At 39.1% G+C, this 24,048-nt stretch overlaps 1 protein-coding gene across 6 annotated transcripts in view; it reads left to right on the forward strand.

Moving 5' to 3' along the window:
- Window positions 1–24,048, forward strand: part of LOC128656084 (alpha-1,4-N-acetylglucosaminyltransferase-like) — a 179,920-nt gene that overhangs the window by 116,908 nt on the left and 38,964 nt on the right. The window contains exon 1 of one of the 6 annotated variants that reach the window (XM_053709769.1): window positions 7,887–8,322. The exons of the other annotated variants lie outside the window; for them this stretch is intronic. The gene's annotated coding sequence lies outside the window, so the exon portion shown is untranslated. Of the gene's footprint in view, window positions 1–7,886; window positions 8,323–24,048 lie in introns of those variants that run through there. 6 annotated transcript variants of the gene reach the window in all.

Raw genomic sequence — 24,048 nt, forward strand, 5'->3', positions numbered from 1 at the left:
CCTCTGATTACATTTTTAAACAGTTTTTATTTTAAACCCATTCATCATGCCTCTTTAAATTTATTTGATAATTTTAAACTAGAAACATATGAATCTCTGGTCTTTGTAATAATATTCCAATTATACCTTAACTTTAGTGATGGAATAATCAAGATTTTATTAAAGACACAGAGATGTTTCATGTTTTCTCCACCCTTCATTATGTTTTTAATATCATTCACTTTTTTCACATTATTTTAGTTAACAGCATATGAGGACTTTTCTGAAAGAAAAAGGGTTCCTTCTTCAAATCTCACAGAGATTTTCTATGGGGTTCAAGTCAGGTAACTGTAATGGCCACTGTAGAATCTTCCAGGACTACTTCTACAACCAAGCCTTTGTGAAATTTGAGGTATGCTTGGGACCATTGTCCTGTTGGAATGTCCCAATGACGCCAAGCTTCAGCTTCCTCACAAACAGCATGACATTTTATCCTAGGATTTACTAATACTTCAATTAATCCATCTTGTCTTACACTCGCTGCAGATTCCAGTGCCAGGGGATGCAAAGCAGCCCAAAAGCATCACCAAGCCACCACCATGCTTAACTGTAGGCAGAGTGTTCTTTTCAGCGTATGGATTCATTCTTCTTCCTCCAAACAAACCACTCATCCATAGATCTAAAAAGTTAATTTTTTTTTCATCCGCTCCACAGAACAGAATCCCAAAACGTCTGTGGCTTATTTATCTGCTTTTGAGCATATTGGAGCCAAATTTTGCTTTTGGCTAAGTAGGGTGGTGTACATTTTGGAGTTCTGGTATGGAAACCTTCTGTGTTTATTACCTCAGTGCCTGTTACCACCAGGTCTTGCTTCAAGTCTTTTGCAGTCACTCAAGGGTTTTTCTCAATCTGCCTCTCAGAAATCTGGGTTGCCGCCTTTGATAGCTTCCTTTTTCTGCCCCATCCAGGTAGTGTAACTACTGTTCCTTTAACTTTGAACTTGTCAACTGTGCTTCCAACGGTGTCTCTATGGACATTCAGTGCTTCACTATCTTTTGTATCCTGTTCCTTGTTTGTGAAGTGCGATGATCTCTTCTCTTAACTTTTTGAACCATTCTTTTGAATTAGCCATATTACTAACATGCAATCAAACGTGACACTTGCCACAATAACTTTTTACATTCAACTTGTCATAGTAGGGCAAATGCGATCAAATGCAAAAAAAACTCCTCCTAGTGAAGATAACACACAATCATTAGCACAAAATAGCGCTCCACTCATAATCTAGCCCTGTATTGGGGATACTTTATTATCAGGGTCAGTACCTGAATTCGTTACTCTCCTGTAACCCTTTTCCTATTTCTTTTTAAGTGAGAATTATTAAAGGGTGGTTTCTATTTACTACATTTATTAGGTATGTGTGTATAAACACAACCAAGATTGTATCCGTCTATAGAAGAAAGAAAGAAAGAAAGAAAGAACAAACTGTTATTTTCCAGCTATGATAATATAACTTCTAGGAGTTTGTGGCATGTTGGAAGAAACATTGTTGAAATAGGTGGCTGCCACAGACTTGCCTTTGTGCTCAATGAGATCAAAGTATGTCCCTGCACTTAGCAACAGGGACAGAAGAGGGGATTTGCTCCATCACATGCCTAAGAAACTGGGTGCCTAATCCTTAATTTACATGATGCAACAAGAGGTTGTGATGTGCAAACTGTATGTGGTGTTAGTTAGTGAATATAACTATGTTCCTAGGCTATATAAATCATGTGTACATGTTCATGCTAATAGCCTGTAGGCTATGTGAGTGCAAGTACTAAATTATCTATCAGCATTCACACTACTGTGCTTACCAAGCTGCAGGGGACCTGGTTCCAGTAGGAGAGCCCATCTTGTGTAGTATGCACTGACACAGGATCTAAGGAAGGAGTACACTAACAAGGCCAACAGGAGGAGGCTGCATGACCAGGCCCAGTGACACCTGTGGCAGGCAAGTGATAAACTCCCATGGAAGAAATACTTCTGCTGCCAATGAACCCCTTTACATCCCACTATCCTATTCCCAGCTCTCTTAGAGGAATATTTAGTCTCACATCAGTTTGAGAACCCCTTTCAATCAATGTGTAGATCAGTACTCCACGTTTCACCATCCTCCTTGCTGGAGGCAAAAAAATAACAAAGAAATCATGAGAAAGCCGAGGGATTACGCTCTGTTGTTAGGGGTGTTTTGTTTCCTCCTGTAGGACTGGCCTTTAATCCCACATTTGATGGCTCATGGCTGTCAGCATCTTATGAAATAAATGTGCCCTGTTATGTGTAAATGCATGCGGTGCCTTGTCTGATGTAGTGGAGAAGTTAAGAATCAGCTGATGTACGACTGTTGCTTCTTTTACTTGTGGGCTCGATGCCCTATGTTTAAGGGCTATTTTGAATGTCTCTATACTACTTCATGGCTGTAATTGTGCTTCACACTCTTCCTTATAATCATATCAGTAGTTATTTGTTTTCTCAGCTTTTTTTTGGTTATTAAACATTAAAGATTAAAATGCCTAGTAAATCTTGAAGAAAAAGAGAGAGGCCAGAATTAATCTGGCTAAAACACTTAGAATTCAAACTCTACACACAATTTCCCTGGGCTCCCAGGTTTTAATCATGACAAAATATATGCTTAATACATACTGTCAAAATAAATCTTTCATGATTCAGATAAGGCATGCAGCTTTCAACTTACATCCATTATGGAATTGTATATAGTCTTTTTATATTCACATTTTCTGAGGTAAGCCAGCTACCACTGAGCATGTGCATGGGTTTCACAGTGATGCCTATGAGTCTAAATATTGGCTGATGGCTGTCACGTGATACAATAGGCTGGCAAATTGTAGTACATTTTGAAATTTGTCAAATAAAATCAACTGCTCATTTAAAATTCAGAGCAAGTGCTATTGCATTGTCTTTTAATCATGCACTTGTTGATTATGCAATTCTACTTTATTTAAAGGGATGAAATAAAATAAAAAAAAATACTTTGTGATTCAGAAAGTGCTTACACTTTTAAAAATGTTTACATTAGTACACATTATTAATTTGTGTTTAAAGGACAAGAAACCCAAAATATTATTTCATGATTCAGATATAGAATACAATTTTAAACACCATTACAATTTACTTCTATTATTTAATTTGGTTCATTCTTTAGATATACATTGTTAAAGAAATAGCAATGCACATGGTTTGAGCCAATCACACAAGGCCTCTATGTGCAGCCACCATTCAGGCAGCTACTGGGGCTATTTAGAAATGTTTTCAACAAAGGATGTCAACAGAATAATGCAAACTAGATAATAAAAGTAAATCGGAATGTTATTTTAAATTGGATTATCTTTATAAAATCAGAAAGAGACAAAAATGGGTTTTATGTCCCTTTAAAAGCACAAGCAATTTATAACATATTAAATGTACATAGTTTTCAATGCAAGAACTCCGCATCCCAATCCCAGCAGTCATTTACCAAGAAAGAACAAACATAATTAAAACCAAATAAATCTCATAATAATCTTATTGCCATTCATTATCACATCATTATGCAGGGTCATCATTTAAATAGCATTCATTTGATCAAGAAACACAGAAACTGATCCAATTAAAAAAACATTATATTATATTGAAAACAATATTGACAACCTTTTAGGACATTTCTACCAACTCTAAATATAAATATTTAACTCCACACATAAATACTCATGTAATACACTTTTGAACCCTTCCCAGTCTAATACCTTCAAATATAAAATATATCTTTCTCCTGTTAAGTGTAGTCAGTCCACGGGTCATCCATTACTTATGGGATATTATCTCCTCCCCAACAGGAAGTGCAAGAGGTTCACCCAAGCAGAGCTGCTATATAGCTCCTCCCCTCTACGTCACACCCAGTCATTCTCTTGCACCCAACTAATAGATAGGATGTGTGAGAGGACTGTGGTGATTAAACTTAGTTTTTATATCTTCAATCAAAAAGTTTGTTATTTAAATGGCACCGGAGTGTGTTGTTTCTTCTCAGGCAGAATTTGAAGAAGAATCTACTGAGTTTTGTGTATGATCTTAGCGGACGTAACTAAGATCCATTTGCTGTTCCTCGGCCATTCTGAGGAGTGAGGTAACTTCAGATCAGGGGACAGCGGGCAGGTTCACCTGCAAAGAGGTATGTTGCAGTATATTATTTTCTAAGGAATGGAATTGACTGAGAAAATACTGCTAATACCGATATAATGTAAGTACAGGCCTTAAATGCAGTAGTAGCAACTGGTATCAAGCTGATATGTATGTATGTTTACACTTAAGTATTTCTGGGAATGGCACTTCACTGGGAAAATACTGTATGCATATAACTTTTAGCCTAACTTGCAGTGGAGCGACTAGCAGCAGCTTTTAATGACAATTCCATAAATTGGATTTAAAACGTTTGCTGGCATGTTAAATTGTTTAATATATCTGAGGTACTTGGTGAAAATTGTTTTGGCGTTATTTTCCACATGGCTGTTGTTTTGTTTTAAATTAAAACAGTTTACTGAGCTTCCCTCACTGTTGTATTGTGAGTGGGAGGGGCCTATTTTGGCGCTTTTACTACGCATCAGAAATTCAGTCACAGTCTGTCTTTTTCTCCCTGCATGATCCAGGACGTCTCCACAGAGCTCAGGGGTCTTCAAAACTAGTTTTGAGGGAGGTAATCACTCACAGCAGACCTGTGAGACTGTGCTTTGACTGTGATAAAAACGCTTATATTTTCAATTGTTATCCGTTTTTTCTGATATTAAGGGTTAATCATCCATTGCTAATGAGTGCAATCCTTTGCTAAATTTATGCTTTTACTGTGAAAATTTGGTTTCTATAACTAATCCGGTTCATTGTTATTCAACTGTGACAGTTTTTGTGTGCTTCTTAAAGGCACAGTAACGTTTTGCATATTGCTTGTAAATTTAGTTGAAAAGTATTTCCAAGCTTGCTAGTCTAATTGCTAGTTTGTTTAAACATGTCTGACACAGAGGAATCTCTTTGTGCAATATGTTCAAAAGCCAAGGTGGAGCCCAATAGAAATTTATGTACTAATTGCATTGATGCTACTTTAAATAAAAGTCAATCTGTACATGTTAAGCACTGTCCACCTTGGTCTCTGCCTCTGAGACAGGACCTTCTAATTCAGGGTCCTTTCAAACATCAAAATCTAATTTCTCTGAAGCTGACTGCATGGAAATTGAACGCTTGATTTTATCAAAGCGTGGATTTTCGGAGTCAGTAATTGATACCTTAATACAGGCTAGGAAACCTGTTACCAGGAAAATTTACCATAAGATATGGCGTAAATACTTACACTGGTGCGAATCCAAGAGTTACTCATGGAGTAAGGTTAGGATTCCTAGGATATTGTCTTTTCTACAAGAAGGTTTAGAAAAGGGTTTATCTGCAAGTTCTTTAAAGGGACAGATCTCAGCTCTGTCCATCCTTTTACACAAACGTCTGTCAGAAGTTCCAGACGTTCAGGCTTTTTGTCAGGCTTTGGCTAGGATTAAGCCTGTGTTTAAGACTGTAGCTCCACCGTGGAGTTTAAACTTGGTTCTTAATGTTTTACAGGGTGTTCCGTTTGAACCCCTTCATTCCATTGATATCAAGCTGTTATCTTGGAAAGTTCTGTTTTTAATGGCTATTTCCTCGGCTCGTAGAGTCTCTGAGTTATCAGTCTTACATTGTGATTCTCCTTATCTGATTTTTCATTCAGATAAGGTAGTTCTGCGTACTAAACCTGGGTTCTTACCTAAGGTAGTCACTAACAAGAATATCAATCAAGAGATTGTTGTTCCATCATTGTGCCCTAACCCTTCTTCAAAGAAGGAACGACTTCTGCACAATCTAGACGTAGTCCGTGCCCTGAAATTTTATTTACAGGCAACTAAAGATTTTCGACAAACTTCTTCCCTGTTTGTCGTTTATTCTGGACAGAGGAGAGGTCAAAAAGCATCTGCTACCTCTCTATCCTTTTGGCTCCGTAGCATAATACGTTTAGCCTATGAGACTGCTGGACAGCAACCTCCTGAAAGGATTACAGCTCATTCTACTAGAGCTGTGGCTTCCACTTGGGCCTTTAAGAATGAGGCCTCTGTTGAACAGATTTGCAAGGCTGCAACTTGGTCTTCTCTTCATACTTTTCATAATTTTCCAAATTTGACACTTTTGCTTCTTCGGAGGCTGTTTTTGGGAGAAAGGTTCTTCAGGCAGTGGTTCCTTCCGTATAAAGATCCTGCCTGTCCCTCCCGTCATCCGTGTACTTTAGCTTTGGTATTGGTATCCCATAAGTAATGGATGACCCGTGGACTGACTACACTTAACAGGAGAAAACATAATTTATGCTTACCTGATAAATTCCTTTCTCCTGTAGTGTAGTCAGTCCACGGCCCGCCCTGTTTTTTATGGCAGGTCTAAATTTTAAATTATACTCCAGTCACCACTGCACCCTATAGTTTCTCCTTTCTCGTTTGGTTTTCGGTTGAATGACTGGGTGTGACGTAGAGGGGAGGAGCTATATAGCAGCTCTGCTTGGGTGATCCTCTTGCACTTCCTGTTGGGGAGGAGTTAATATCCCATAAGTAATGGATGACCCGTGGACTGACTACACTACAGGAGAAAGGAATTTATCAGGTAAGCATAAATTATGTTTTCTGATCAATTTTAATGTTTTATGTGTTTTGAATAGAAATACTTGAAATTCCTATGTTCTTCACTTAGAAGAAAATGTTCTCTCTCTCTCTCTCTCTCTCTCTCTCTCTCTCTCTCTCTCTCTCTCTCTCTCTCTCTCTCTCTCTCTCTCTCTCTCTCTATATATATATATATATATATATATATATATATATATTACTGATTCTATCTATCTATCTCACTATCTATGTATCTATCTATCTATCTCACTATATAAAACACATCATTTCATCACTTCTCACTCCTACATATGGAGAAGGCTTAAGGCTCATTTTGGGCCGATGGCTCTCTGATCTAAGTAGCTCTCTGTTACAAGTAGCAAGAGTTAGCACACTGGACCAATATTCACAATTCTAATCCTATTTCATCTCATCTCTCTACAGGTATGTCTTCCTGCTTTTGCCTAACTGACTGCTTTTAAACGCCCCTTTAATCTGTGCTAGACTCCTCTGGTATGTCTTCCTGCTTCTGCCTAACTGACTGCTTTTAAACGCCCCTTTAATCTGTGCTAGACTCCTCTGGTATGTCTTCCTGCTTCTGCCTAACTGACTGCTTTTAAACACCCCTTTAATCTGTGCTAGACTCCTCTGGTATATCTTCCTGCTTCTGCCTAACTGACTGCTTTAAAAACCCCCTTTAATCTGTGCTAGACTCCTCTGGTATGTCTTCCTGCTTCTGCCTAACTGACTGCTTTTAAACCCCCCTTTAATCTGTGCTAGACTCCTCTGGTATGTCTTCCTGCTTCTGCCTAACTGACTGCTTTTAAACGCCCCTTTAATCTGTGCTAGACTCCTCTGGTATGTCTTCCTGCTTCTGCCTAACTGACTGCTTTTAAACGCCCCTTTAATCTGTGCTAGAATCCTCTGGTATGTCTTCCTGCTTCTGCCTAACTGACTGCTTTTAAACGCCCCTTTAATCTGTGCTAGACTCCTCTGGTATGTCTTCCTGCTTCTGCCTAACTGACTGCTTTTAAATGCCCCTTTAATCTGTGCTAGACTCCTCTGGTATGTCTTCCTGCTTCTGCCTAACTGACTGCTTTTAAACGCCCCTTTAATCTGTGCTAGACTCCTCTGGTATGTCTTCCTGCTTCTGCCTAACTGACTGCTTTTAAACGCCCCTTTAATCTGTGCTAGACTTCTCTGGTATGTCTTCCTGCTTCTGCCTAACTGACTGCTTTTAAACGCCCCTTTAATCTGTGCTAGACTCCTCTGGTATGTCTTCCTGCTTCTGCCTAACTGACTGCTTTTAAATGCCCCTTTAATCTGTGCTAGACTCCTCTGGTATGTCTTCCTGCTTCTGCCTAACTGACTGCTTTTAAACGCCCCTTTAATTTCTACTAGACTCCTCTGGTAACCATTTCCTCTGTCTCCATTTTGTCTACCTGTAATCATTTTATCTTATATTGTCTAAAACTTGTTCAGCCTTTCACCCCACCCCCTCTCTAATTTGCAAGTGTGCAATTCCTGCTAGCTAAAACTTCATCACTTCTCACTCCTACATATGGAGAAGGCTTAAGGCTCATTTTGGGCCGATGGCTCTCTGATCTAAGTAGAGTTAGCACACTGGAGGTTGAAACTGCAGACCAACTAACAGGTAAACTTAATAACTATACTTCTACACAATGCTTTCTATGCCTTTTCTGCTCTCTCTGTCTTCCCTTCTCCTAAAAATCACTGCATGTCCCTATAACAACAATCCCCACACTATCCATATCTCCCCCTCCCTTCTCTCATCCCCTATGCTGTCCTCTCATGAACTACTTTGTTTCCTTAGAAACTCTTCCCCTTCTAACTCTCCTGTGTATAATCATTCCCGCTCCTACAAATCTCACTCTCACCTTCTGTCTCTCTCACTGCTACTACTGCTTGCTGCTGGTGATGTCTCTCCTAACCCTGGCCCTGCAACAATCGCCACACTTTTACACTCTCGCTCCATCTCCCACTGCAAAAATCCTAGGTCACGCAATACCAACAATCTCATCTAAATTAACACACAGCGCCTAACCCCTCCCTTTTCTTGTGCCCTCTGGAATGCTCGCTCCGTCTATAACAAGCTTACAACTGTTCACGACCTGTTTGTTTCCAACGCTTTCAACGTCTTAGCTATTACTGAAACCTGGCTATCTTCCTCTGACACTGCTTCCATTGCTGCTCTCACACATGGTGGTCTTCACTTTAGCCACACACCTAGGCCAGGTGAGAGACACGGTGGCGGTGTTGGCATCTTACTCTCCCCCTCCTGCTCCTATCAGTACCTATCCCCATTTCCATCTCTCTACTTTTCTTCCTTTGAAGTCCACTGCATTCGCCTGTTCTCCCCTCTCTCTCTCAGAGTGGCAGTTATCTATCGCCCCCCTGGACCAACTTCCCAATTCCTTGACAACTTTGCTGCCTGGCTTCCTTACTTTCTCTCCACAAATACACCTGCTCTAATTCTAGGGGACTTCAACATCCCGATTGACAACCCATCTGCTCCTGCTGCCTCTAAACTTCTCTCACTCACTAACTCCTTCAGCCTGTCACAATCCCCCCTATTCCCTACCCACCGCGAAGGACACTCAATTGATCTGGTATTCTCCTATCTCTGCTCTCTCTCTAATGTTGCATGTCGCCCATTTCCCATCTCAGACCACCATCTGCTCACCTTTAATCCTAATATAGATACTAAACCTACTTCCCCCTCTCGCCCCCACACCAGCAGAAATCTGCACACTGTGGACGCTCCCCAACTCTCCAATCTTATTCAACTACGCCTCCCCCACACTTCCATGATATCCTGCCCTGACCTTGCTATAACCCACTATAACAATACTCTCTCTGCTGCACTTGACACTCTCGCTCCACCCCAACCTCGCAAAGCCCCACGTCGTCAGCTCCAACCCTGGCACTCCCAACAAATGCGTCACCTACAAAAATGCTCCCGCAATGCTGAGCATGCCTGGAGGAAATCCCGCTCTGAACATGATTTCATGCACTATAAGTTCATTCTCTACTCTTACACCTCTGCCCTTCGCTTAGCTAAGCAAACCTACTTCTCCTCTCTTATATCCACTCACTCCTCAAACCCTAAAAGACTCTTCTCTATTTTCAACTCTCTCCTCTACCTACCTGCACCACCCCCCTCATCTGCATTCAGTGCTCAAGACCTCGCTGACTATTTTCTCAATAAAACACTTGCAATCCAAGGAAACATCCCAACACAAACCTGCAATCTCCCAACTCCGCTCCCAGTCACCCCCTCTGCCACTCTCTGCACCCTCCTCCCAACCACTGAGAGTGAAGTGGCTTCCCTTTTGTCTTCCTCACACCTCACTACCTGCCCACTTGACCCTATTCCTTCACATCTAATCCCTCCTCTGTCTACCACCCTCACTCCGGCTCTTACTCACATATTTAACCTATCCCTTTCTACCGGCTCATTCCCTGCCTCCTTCAAACATGCGAAGGTCACCCCCATCCTCAAAAAACCCTCCCTCGACCCTAACTCCCCTGCAAACTACCGCCCCATATCACTGCTCCCACTAGCTTCAAAACTCCTCGAAAAACTAGTTTTCAATCGCGTAACCCACTTCCTGTACTCCAACTCATTGCTCGACCCCCTGCAATCTGGCTTCCGTCCCCAACACTCAACTGAAAATGCTCTCACCAAGGTTACTAACGAACTCCTTTCTGCTAAAAACAAAGGCTACTACTCTATACTCATCTTACTTGACCTATCTGCTTCCTTTGACACTGTTGACCATCCCCTTCTCCTACAGTCTCTCAGTTCTCTTGGTCTCTGTGACACTGCCCTCTCCTGGATTCACTCTTATCTCTCTAACAGATCCTTCTCAGTCTCTTTTGCTGGTGACTCCTCCTCTCTATTTCCCCTGTATGTTGGAGTACCTCAAGGCTCTGTCCTGGGTCCTCTACTCTTCTCTATTTACACTTCTTCACTGGATAAACTTGTCAACAGCTATGGCTTCAGCTATCACCTCTATGCTGATGATACCCAGATCTACCTTTCCACCCCTGCACTCTCTCCTTCTGTCAACTCTCACATCAGCGACTGCTTATCTGGCATTTCCTCCTGGATGGCCTCTCACCACCTAAAAATAAATATGTCCAAGACCGAAACTACTTCTAATTCCCCCCTCTAGCTCCACTCCAGTCTCTAATTTTTCTATCACTGTTGGTGGCACCACTATCTCCCCATCACCCCAAGTCCGCTGCCTCGGAGTCATGCTTGACTCAAATCTGTCCTTCATTCCCCACATCCAACTGCTCTCTTCATCCTGCCGCAACCACCTACGCAATATCTCCAAAATTCGCCTGTTTCTGAGTGCTGAAACTTCCAAACAGCTCATCCACTCCCTGGTAATTTCCCGACTTGACTACTGTAACAACTTACTAACTGGCCTCCCTCTTTCCCGCCTCTCTCCCCTCCAATCTGTCCTAAATGCATCTGCCAGACTAATCCACCTCTCTCGACGCTCTGTTTCTGCTGTGCCTCTCTGTGAGTCCCTTCACTGGCTCCCCATTCACAACAGAGTTAAATTCAAAATTCTCACCCTGACCTACAAAGCCCTCTCCAATGCTGCCCCACCCTACCTGTCCTCACTCATCAACAAATATACTCCTAGCCTTCCCCTAAGATCCAACAATGACCTGCTTCTTGCATCCTCTACCATCACCTCCTCTCATTCTAGACTACAGGACTTCTCTCATGTGGCACCAACCCTCTGGAACGCACTTCCTCAAGATGTCAGACTTGCCCCTAACCTCTCCTCCTTTAAACGTTCCCTAAAGACCTTTCTGTTCAGGGAAGCTTATCACCCGACTTATTAACAAACTAACCAATTAACTAACAGTTGCCCTCTATCTCCTCACTAATATCATTCTCACCTCTGCAGTCCCCACCTCCTGTTTCCAATCCTCCTACCCATCTAGATTGTAAGTTCCCACGGGAACAGGGCCCTCAATTTCCACTGTATTTGCCTGTAAAAATTTTGTGTCTTATCATATTGTTTCTCCACTATACTGTTATCCTTGTACCCATGGGCAGCGCTGCGGAATCTGTTGGTGCTTTATAAATAAATAATAATAATAATAAAAAAACACTTTTTACCTCTGTGATTACCTTGTATCTATGCTTCTGCAAACTGCCCCCTTATTTCAGTTCTTTTGACAGACTTGCATTTTAGCCAATTAGTGCTTACTCCAGGGTAACTTCACGTGCATGAGCTCAATGTTATCTATATGAAACACATGAACTAATGCCCTCTAGTGGTCAAAATGCATTCAGATTAGACAGGGGTCAAGTCGAGCAGGAACGCATGGGAATGGAGTTCCTGCACTATTTTTGCAGGAGGAACTTAGTTTCCTCTAGTCACTGCTGCTGCTGGTGGGAGGAGCTGGATCAAAATTCAAAAGGATTTCCAGCCTCCAACTTGTATTAATCTAAGACATGACTAAGAACCAATTGTTGGTTTGAAACGTTGTTGCTGTTGCCGTACTATGGACCCTGTATAAGTGAATAAAGGTTTTTTACTTACAAGTTTGAGGCTGGAAATCCTTTTGAATTTTGATTATAATATTGGGATCTGACTAATCCCCTTTTCTGTGCCCCAAAGTCTGGAGAGAGGTGCTGTCTTCCCCTGGGAGTTATTTGGGAGGAGCTGGATCACAGTCTGGTTAGAGGGATAGTGGGATCCTCTATTAATGGGCAGTAACACTTCCTACAATACACTATATGTAAGACTGTCAGCTGTCCTGCTGTGTTATCACCCAGCAATGTGTGTAACACATGGTGCTTACATTTCTGTGTGGCTTGCTTTGGCGTTATTTAGCCCCCCTCAGCAGAAATAGGATCATTACACCTTAAGTTGGTGAGACCACCTTAAATACCTTTTCTTATGATGGGATGCACCTGTCTATAAAGTGTAAGGCTTAATGGGCTCACCAAACCAATTGTGTGTTCCAATTAATCAGTGCTAGGTAGATACAGGTATTTAAATCAACAAAATGACAAGGGTGCCCAAATTTATGCACCTGTATAATTTCGTTTTGATGAATATTGCACATTTTCTGTTAATCCAATAAACCTCATTTCACTACTGAAATATTACTGTGTCCTTCAGTTATTTGATAGATCAAAATTAAATTGCTGATCCAAACACCCAATTATTTATAAATGAAAATCATGGAAATTGTCAGGGGTGCCTAAACTTTTGCATACAACTGTATATATAAATAAACAATATTAATTGTTGGGGGATGGAAGTCTTGGTGAGTTCCCACACTTTTTTTTGTAGGACTTGACCCCTGAGATTAGAGGCAGTTTTCAAGGTCTAAGAAATTAGCATATGAACCTCCTAGGTTTAGCTTTCAACTAAGAATACCAAGAGAACAAAGCAAAATTGGTGATAAAAGTAAATTGTAAAGTTGTTTAAAATTACATTCCATGTTTAAATCATGAAAGTTTTTTTGGACTTGACTGTCCCTTTAATTTAATTATAATGGCTGAAGATGGGTGTAAACCCAAAAACGTTATGTATTTTGTACAGTAAATTTTGTTATACAAAACCGGAGAGTGCCTTCCATTTCTTTGGATTATCTATCTCTATAAATAAATATATATATATATATATATATATATATAATAAGCAAAAGTTAATAGTAAACCTCAGTGAAACTGTGCAAACTACAAGTGTGGTGAAGGCTGTGATGAGAAAGGGGATCGGCTTTGGATATATGGGCCTCTAGTTATGAAGCTCCGTATTTACCTGCATTCGCCGGCCCCAATACGCCTCGCCTAACATCGCCGCCACGGACCTGAATACGTTCGCCAAAGTTATCAAGAAAGCTGTCAAGAAGCCGCGCACCAAGTACGGAGCGATGAGCAGTGGACTGTTGTTAACTGACAGTCATCGATCTCGCTGCTCATCGGCTTCTTCGCACCTTTCTTGCTAGCCTGTCACTAAGCACACACACTATACTATATTGTTTTACCCCTAAACCACCACTCATGGACCCCGCCGCAACTAAATAAACTTATTAACCCCTAAAATGCCGCTCCTGGACCCCTCCGCAACTATAATAAATATATGAACCCCTAAACCGCCGCTCCCGGACCCCGCCGCCACTATAATAAATATATGAACCCCTAAACCACCGCTCCCGGACCCCACCACCAACTACATTATACCTATTAACCCCTAATCTGCCGCCCCCTATAACAGCGCCACCTACATAAAGTTATTAACCCTTATCCTGCCGATCTCGGACCCCGACACAAATAAATTAAATGTTTAACCCCTAAACCACCGCAACCGGAGCCCCCCCTACACCGCTGCCACCTACATTACATTGATTAACCCCTAATCTACCCCCCCTACACCGCCGCCACTATATTAAATTAATTAACCCCTAAACCTAAGTCTAACCCTAACACCCCCTAACTTAAATATTATTTAAATTAATCTAAATAAATATTCCTATAAATTAATCCTATTTAAAACTAAATACTTACCTGTAAAATAAACCCTAAGATAGCTACAATATTATTAATAATTACATTGTAGATATTTTAGGGTTTATTTTTATTTTACAGGCAACTTTGTAATTATTTCAACTAGGTACAATAGCTATTAAATAGTTATTATCTATTTAATAGCTACCTAGCTAAAATAACTACAAAGTTACCTGTAAAATATATCCTAACCTAAGTTACAAATACACCTAACACTACACTATCATTAAATAAATTAAATTAATTAACTACAATTACCTAACATTTAACAAAATTAACTAAAAATAACTAAAGTACAAAAAAAAACCTCTAAATTACAGAAAATAAAAAAAAATTACAAGAATTTTAAACTAATTACAACTAATCTAAGCCCCCTAATAAAATAAAAAAGCCCCCACAAATAATAAAATTCCCTACCCTAAACTAAATTACAAATAACCCTTAAAAGGGCCTTTTGCGAGGCATTGCCCCAAAGTAATCAGCTCTTTTACCAGCCCTTAAAAGGGCCTTTTGCGGGGCATTGCCCCAAAGTAATCAGCTCTTTTACCTGTAAAAAAAAGAAATACAACCCCCCCAACATTAAAACCCACCACCCACACACCCCTACTCTAAAACCCACCCAATCCCCCCTTAAAAAAACCTAACACTACCCCCATGAAGATCACCCTACCTTGAGCCGTCTTCACCCAGCCGGGCACAAGCGGTCATCCGATCTGTCCAGAAGTCTTCATCGAATCTGGGCAGAAGAGGTCCTCCAAGCGGTAATGAGCCAATCGGATTGACCTCGCATTCTATTGGCTGATCCAAGGGCTGGTAAAAGAGCTGATTACTTTGGGGCAATGCCCTGCAAAAGGCCCTTTTAAGGGCTATTTGTAATTTAGTTTAGGGTAGTGAATTTTATTATTTTGGGAGGCTTTTTTATTTTATTAGGGGGCTTAAATTAGGTGTAATTAGTTTAAAATTCTTGCAATTTTTTTTTTTTTTTCTGTAATTTAGAGGGTTTTTTTGTACTTTAGTTATTTTTAGTTAATTTTATTTAATGTTAGGTAATTGTAGTTAATTAATTTAATTTAATGATAGTGTAGTGTTAGGTGTAATTGTAACTTAGCTTAGGATTTATTTTACAGATAATTTTGTAGTTATTTTAGCTAGGTAGCTATTAAATAGTTAATAACTATTTAATAGCTATTGTACCTAGTTAAAATAAATACAAACTTGCCTGTAAAATAAAAATAAATCCTAAAATGGCTTCAATGTAACTATTAGTTATATTGTAGCTATCTTATGCCTAGAATTAGAGTTTTGCGTTAGAAGGGGTGCGTTAGCTACGCATGTTTTTTCCCCCCGCACCTTTTAAACAACGCTGGTATTTAGAGTTCTCAGAAGGGCTGCGTTAGGCTCCAAAAAGGGAGCGTACAGGCATATTTACCGCCACTGCAACTCTCAATACCAGCGTTGCTTACGGACGTGGCCAGCTTCAAAAACGTGCTCATGCACGATTCACCCATAGGAAACAATGGGGCAGTTTGAGCTGCAAAAAAGCAGCGTTCAGCTCCTAACGCAGCCCCATTGTTTCCTATGGGGAAACACTTCCTAAGTCTGCACCTAACACCCTAACATGTACCCCGAGTCTAAACACCCCTAACCTTACACTTATTAACCCCTAATCTGCCACCCCCGCTATCGCTAACCCCTGCATATTATTATTAACCCCTAATCTGCTGCTCCGTACACCGCCGCAACCTACGTTATCCCTATGTACCCCTAATCTGCTGCCCCTAACACCGCCGACCCCTATATTATATTTATTAACCCTTAATCTGCCGCCCCCAACGTCGCTGCCACCTACCTACAATTATTAACCCCTAATCTGCCGACCGGACCTCACTGCTACTATAATAAATGTATTAACCCCTAATCCGCCTCACTCCCGCCTCAAAAACCCTATAATAAATAGTATTAACCCCTAATCTGCCCTCCCTAACATCGCTGACACCTAACTTCAAGTATTAACCCCTAATCTGCCGACCGGACCTCGCCGCTACTCTAATAAATGTATTAACCCCTAAAGCTAAGTCTAACCCTAACACTAACACCCCCCTAAGTTAAATATAATTTAAATCTAACAAAATAAAATAAATCTTATTAAATAAATTATTCCTATTTAAAGCTAAATACTTACCTGTAAAATAAACCCTAATATAGCTACAATATAAATAATAATTATATTGTAGCTATTTTATGATTAATATTTATTTTACAGGCAACTTTGTATTTATTTTAACCAGATACAATAGCTATTAAATAGTTAATAACTATTTAATAGTTACCTAGTTAAAATAATTACAAAATTACCTGTAAAATAAATCCTAACCTAAGTTACAATTAAACCTAACACTACACTATCAATAAATTAATTAAATAAACTATCTACAATTATCTACAATTAAATCAACTAAACTAAATTACAAAAACAAACAAACACTAAATTACAAAAAATAAAAAAAGATTACAAGAATTTTAAACTAATTACACCTACTCTAAGCCCCCTAAAAAATTAGGGGTTAATAAGTGTAGGTAGGTAGCAGCGACGTTGGGTGGGGGGCAGATTAGGGGGTAATAAATATTATGTAGGGGTCGGCGATGTTAGGGGCAGCAGATTAGGGGTACATAGGGATAATGTAGGTTGCGGCTGTGTGCGGTTGGCAGATTAGGGGTTAAAAAAAATTAATAGAGTGGCGGCGATGTGGGGGGGCCTCGGTTTAGGGGTACATAGGTAGTTTATTGGTGTTAGTGTACTTTAGAGCACAGTAGTTAAGAGCTTTATGAACCGGCGTTAGCCCAGAAAGCTCTTAACTCCTGGCTTTTTTCTGCGGCTGGAGTCTTGTCGTTAGATTTCTAACGCTCACTTCAGCCAAGACTCTAAATACCAGCGTTAGAAAGATCCCATTGAAAAGATAGGATACGCAATTGACGTAAGGGGATCTTCGGTATGGAAAAGTCGCAGCTGGAAAGTGAGCGTTAGAGCCTTACCTACAAGACTCTAAATACCACCCCCTAACGCTGGTTTTGACGGCTAACGCAGAATCTAGGCATTAAGGTTTATTTTATAGGTAAGTATTTAGTTTTAAATAGGATTAATTTATTTAATTATAGGAATATTTATTTAGATTAATTTAAATATTATTTAAGTTAGGGGGTGTTAGGGTTAGGGTTAAACAGGTTTAGGGGTTAATTCATTTAATATAGTGGCGGCGGTATAGGGGGGTAGATTAGGGGTTAATCAATCATGTAATGTATGTGGCGGCGGTGTAGGGTGGGCAGGATAGGGGTTAATAAATGTAATGTAGGTAGCGGAGGTCTCCGGGTGCGGCGGTTTAGGGGTTGAACAATTAATTTATTTGCGGCGGGGTCCAGGATCGGCAGGATAGGGGTTAATAACTTTATGTAGGTGGCGGCGGTATAGGGGGGGCAGATTAGGGGTTAATAGGTATAATGTAGGTGGCGGAGGGGTCCGGGAGCGGCGGTTTAGGGGTTCATATATTTATTATAGTTGCTTCAGGGTCCGGTTTAGGGGTTAAGAAGTATAAAGTAGGTGGTGGCGGTGTAGGGGGGACAGATTAGGGGTGTTTAGACTTGGGGTACATGTTAGGGTGTTAGGTGCAGACACTTCCCATAGGAATCAATGGGATATCGGGCAGCAGCGAACATGAGCTCTCGCTGCTGTCAGACTCCCATTGATTCCTATGGGATCCGCCGCATCCAGGGCGACGGATTAAAAACCAGGTACGCTGGCCCGGAATGTGGTGAGCGTACCTGCTAGTTCTTTGATAACTAGCAAAAGTAGTCAGATTGTGCCGAACACTGCGCTTGGAACATCTGTAGTGACTTAACCATCGATCTGTGTCGGACTGAGTCAGACAGATCGTATGTTACGTCACTAGATTCTACTTTTGCCGGGCTGTAGGGCTTGATAGCTACAGTGAATCAGTCTCGCCACAAATACGCTGCGGAATTCCAGCGTATTTGCGTCGGATGTCTTGATAACAAGAGGCCATGGAGTATACTCACAAACTTGTGGCTGAATAACTCTCTTCTCCCCTGGTAAGGGTAAAAGCTTACATCTGGTTCTTAGAGTTGTCAATTCCTCAGGGCTCCAACAACTGCTACCCCAGCCTGATGAAACTGGAGGATACTCGCCTGACCAGAAGGTTACCTCCTTATCCTCTGGGGTGCGTGAGAGCGAGAAGAGTTCTCCTTTTGGTTCTAGCTGACTCCAGTGATTCCTTGCCATCTGCCACGTCCTCTTGTGTTCAGCGTCTGAACAAGTGGCCCTGCCCCTTTCTCTGCCTATCAGTGTTGAGCCTCCTGTGTCCAAAGGAGCCGTGCTGCATTGGAGTTTACGTGGACCTAAGATGCTCAGCTTGTTTAGAGAAGTTCTTTTATGAAAAATGTTACAATAGAGAGTCTGCAAGCACTTATCTTCATTTAAAAAGTACAAAATTTATTCAGCATAAAGTTAAAAGGATTGGTAAAATAACAAATTACACAGCTTCAAGCAGCAAAAACATCTGACATGTTTCGGACGTAGCCTTAATCATAGACATAATTAAAACTATATGTGCCATTAAAATTTATACCTTTAGCTGGATACTCATTGGTTTACTAAAAATACCTTTACACAATCAATTTTGATACCACCTACTTTAGTAATTAACCCTATGCCTACCATATGTTACATTTAACTTTATTCACTTTAAATGTATTTAAACTTATCTAGTTACTTGCTATTTCAAATGTATTAAACCTTTATACTTTTAGACAGTCATATATATAAAGACAGGCAAATAAAGACAAACATTTCTTTTGTAACAGATATCATATATTTGATCAAGTGAAAATATTTATGTGCATATATGGGTCTAGGTATTTATACGGACATCATTATAATAATCCCATATGTATATGCATTACCATAACCAATATACAATCCAAGTCTACCATATATAAATATTAAATACATTTTGAATACATGTTGAATACATTATGGTAACAATCACCTCAAACAGTTGCTCTTATTACTTCTACTAACATATACTAACATATATATATATATATATATATATATATATATATATATATATATATATAAGTATATATATAAAATATCTCATTGTGTAGTTCATTAACAAATCTAGTCAGGCCTTGTTTTCCCACAGAAAACCTCTGAATTACACTGTTTCCAATGCAGCAAAGGATTCTGGGTAAGATATGCAAATTAAGTACACAGCTTTTTACTTCAGTCTGCTTTTCAGCAGGTTCCCTTTACGCCAAAGTATCGCTGTTCACACAGCTTATAAACTTAGCTAGGGTTAGTGCAGTGATTTTGTTTTGTGGTTTTTGCCACTCATCAGCTGGGAGAAGGTTAGAATCACTGCTGGGTGAAGTTGATTCCGGGCAGAATACAACAACATTTTAAATTAGGGGGAGATAAAAGGTGAGTTTAAAATCCTCCACTACGCACAAAATATAGAAAAAATAACTCATTGTGTAGTTCATTAACAAATCTATAATTTGTGCGTAGTGGAGGATTTTAAACTCACCTTTTATCTCCCCCAACTATTAGTCAAATTGGAGCTGCCATGTATTTGTATAAAATGTTTAGCTAGTTCTGACTTGGCGTCTGCTCTTTTTATGTCTGAGAGGTGCTGGCGTATTCTCTCCCTAGCCTCTCTGGATGAAAATCCAATATATTGTCTCTCTGAGCATGTACACCAGGCCATATAAACTACAAATTTTGAACGACAATTTACACAACTCTCTATCTGGTACTCTTTAAAGGTTACATAAGATTTGAACTTGTCACCTTTTTCTATGAAGCTGCAAGGGATACACTAGCTGTAGCCACACCTATACATCCCTTTTGAGGTAAGCCAAGAACTAGTTTGATGGTCTGGTGGTAAATCACTTGGTGACAAAATGTTACCTAATGTTACACATTTTCTGTATGAAAATCTGCATCCCTTTTCCACTACTTCCATCAGCCCTTCATCGGCTGCAAACATTGGAAGATGGTTTTTGATATTTTTACAGACTTCATCATAGTTGGAAGAATATTGAGTGATGAATGTCACTTGATCTGTGTTTCGTCTTAATACTGCTGTCTTAGATGTGTCTATCAGTAAACATTGTCTGTCAATCTCATCCACCTGTTTTTTCACTTTCTCAATTAATTCTTTGTTATATCCTCTGTCATGTAATCGCTTTTTTAAGTCATTGCTATGTTTTTTGTATTCTTGGTTATTAGAGCAATTTATCTTTAGTCTAACAAATTGTCCTTTTGCTATAGACTTTTGTACACTGCCTGGGTGACTACTTTTTCCTTGTAAAAGGGTGTTTCCCGAAATCGGTTTTCTATAATTTGATGTTTCCACTTTTTCCATCTCACTGTTTGATATTATTTGCAAGTCAAGATAACAAATTGTGTTTTTGTTAAATTCAAATGTAAACTTTAAGCCCCATATATTCTGATTGAGATAATTAACAAAATCATGAACTTCTGTCAAATCCCCTTCCCATATAAAGATGAGGTCATCTATAAATCTATAATAAGACCTGATCCTATTGGTTAATGCGTTATTCTCTCCATATATGGTGTAAAGTTCCCACCAACCCATGGTGAGATTAGAGAATGAGGGGGCAAATTTCACCCCCATCGCTGTACCCCTTATCTGGAGAAAATAATTGCCATTGAATCTAAAATAATTGTGCTTTAATAAAAATCTGGTAACTTCTAGAATAAAATTTAGGAAGCTGGATGTATAAGTACCATCTCTCTCCAAAAAGAACCTTATTGCTCTTAAACCCATTTCATGTGGGATAGAAGAATAGAGGGATACCACATCCACAGTTAACCAACTGTAGTGTGGTTCCCACTTGCAATTTTCTAAAATTTGTAAAAGATGTTTGGTGTCCCTCAGGTAACTATTAAGGTTGGAAACTAGCAGTTGCAGCAGACTATCTAGCCATTCTGATAAAGGTTCGCATATGGACCCAATGCCTTATACAATGGGGCATCCTTTAACTTGCTCAATAGATTTATGGACTTTAGGGAGAACGTGGAAAATGGGTATAATGGGTTCCTGTACAGATAGGTAGTCAAAGGTACCATGATCAATATGGCCTTGTTCTAGGCCATAATCTAATAGTGACCTAATCTCTCTCATAAAAATTGAGGTTGGATCGCCTGGTAAAGATCTATAGTCCTCTTGGCAACCCAACTGCCTTAAAATTTCATTTTTGTATGCCTCCTTACTCCACACCACTATACTCCCACCCTTATCAGCCATTTTTATTACCAACTGATTGTTCTTCCTCAAAGAATCTATGGCCTTTTTCTCATTCATGGTCAAATTGGAGTGGAATGTAGTTGGTCCTTTAGACAAAGTGATTAGGCCTATTTCTATTCTTTTTTGGAAAGATAACAAAATATCCCCTGTGGTCTGTACTGGGTAAAAGATTGACTTGGGCTTGAAGCCCACATGTGAGTTTATTCCTAATGATTGTGTTAGTCCCTCACTTTCCAAACTTGCCATACTTTCAATATCTTGTAATTCCAAAAAATCCCAGTGTATGTTATCTGTAGCTCTTAATGGCATGTATGTGTTATTGCTTTTATCAAAACTGTCTGTTTGTTGATCCTTAAAATGTTTTTTGAGTGTCATATTTCAAATTAACTTATTGACATCAACCAATGTCTGAAATAAGTTAAATTTACTCATAGGCGCAAAACCCAAACCATAGCTTAGAATTTTAAGTTAAGTTTGTTTTTTACCAATCCTTTTAACTTTATGCTGAATAAATTTTGGACTTTTTAAATGAAGATCAGTGCTTGCAGACTCTCTATTTTAATATATATACGTATATTTTATATATATATAGTTTTTTTATAAATATATATTACTTTATTTTAATATGCACTTACACATCTATACACATATACACACACACATATATATATATATATATATATATATATATATATATATATACAAATACACACACACACACACATAAATAAACCTTTGAGCCCTTCCCAGTCAAACACCATGTCATATACCATATCCCTTCAAAACGCTTTTTATACATTTATTTCAATTATAAAAATACATTTTATATTTAATATGTAAATATATATATATATATATATATATATATATATATATTTGTGTGTGTGTGTGTGTGGTAATACTTTATTTTAATATGTTTCACATGTGTTTTGTTATACTGTTCATTTACCCCTAATACTTCATGTCTCCAGTTATGCTAACTTTTTAGTGCTGTTATGTGTTGCACTCATGCACAACACAAAACTCATGACTTGTAATATAAGCAATGTTTAGCACGGCCACACTATCTTTTGAAAATATAGGGTTTGCTAAACAGATGTTCACTGAGTTAAACATTCTCTAGTAAGTCTATTTTTTAATTGACTTGTAATACCAGATACTGCGCTATAGTGCTCCACTTGTAATCTGGGCCTATATATTTTATACAAGAATTGAAAAGTATGTGTGACTCTGTCTAGCCTACAGATCAAAGGCAGTTCTCAGACAGGAGCCCTATCAGTCCAGTTTTGCCCCACTGCAAAACAAATGATAAATTCAATGCTAAAACTGGTGCTCAGAATCAACACAAAAAAATTCAACATAAATCCCTGCTTGGCAGATTAAGTTTGAAAAAAGGGCTGCACACCAGTGCCAAAGTTTAAAGTAATGCTTTATCCCAGCCATTAAAATAGGAGCAATGTCTGGAGCTTGAAGAAAGACTAAATGCATGAGGATATGATCCAATAAAATTAGAGTAAGCCAGTCAAGCAACAGGTTCAAAACAGTACTGACAAAACACTGTATGGTACAGTAAAGATTTTAATCCTAACAGTATAGTATTTACTATGGAGTATAATGATCACTTTTCTGATAAAGATAGATAATCCCTTTATTACCCATTCCCCTGTTTTGATTACCCAACACTGTTATATTAATATACTTTATACCTCTGTGATTACATTGTATCTAAGCCTTTGCTTTTGTCAGACTTGCATTTAGCCAATCAGTGCCCTCTCACTTGTAAACCAACGGGCGTTGCTACAATGTTATCTGTTTGGCACACATGAACTTACACCCTCTAGCTCTGAAAAACTGCTTGTGCAATGATAAATGCAGACAGCATATTCTTGTGCGGCGGACATGATACGCTACATCGGCCCCTAGGTCTCCACCCACGCTAACCCGATGCATGCAAATTTAGAAATTTAGATTGCGCTTGAGCAAATACTTTTCCTTTCAACTTGTAATACACGCACAAGATATTGAAAGATTAACCTTATAATAGGAACATTGCTTAGACTTAAACAATTTTAAACCTAAAGTAAAACAATGTAGCAAAGTAACAAATACAGGTATTTGAGTATCTTTAATGAGCTATATAAAAAAAGCTAAGCTAAAATGTGTTTTCAAAAGGTTCAACGATATTAAATTAGAAAAGTCTTTAAATTATGGCCTTGAAAAATAGTTCCTGATGGCCTGAAATACTTCTGTTGTTTTTCTCCCATAAAAAGTGATGGTGAAGTTAACAAAATACAAAATCCAGTAGAAAATCAATAACTGGCTTGCTTAAGTTTCTGAATATTTTAAAATACTTTCAAATTTAAAAAAAAAAAATCAATAAAAAGAGAGACATTATGCAAAACTATTTGCATGGCTATACTGATGGATAGAAATAAACAACGTATACATATTAGCCATAGTT

The sequence above is a fragment of the Bombina bombina genome, chromosome 4 (assembly GCF_027579735.1).
Source record: "Bombina bombina isolate aBomBom1 chromosome 4, aBomBom1.pri, whole genome shotgun sequence".
Taxonomy (NCBI): domain Eukaryota; kingdom Metazoa; phylum Chordata; class Amphibia; order Anura; family Bombinatoridae; genus Bombina; species Bombina bombina.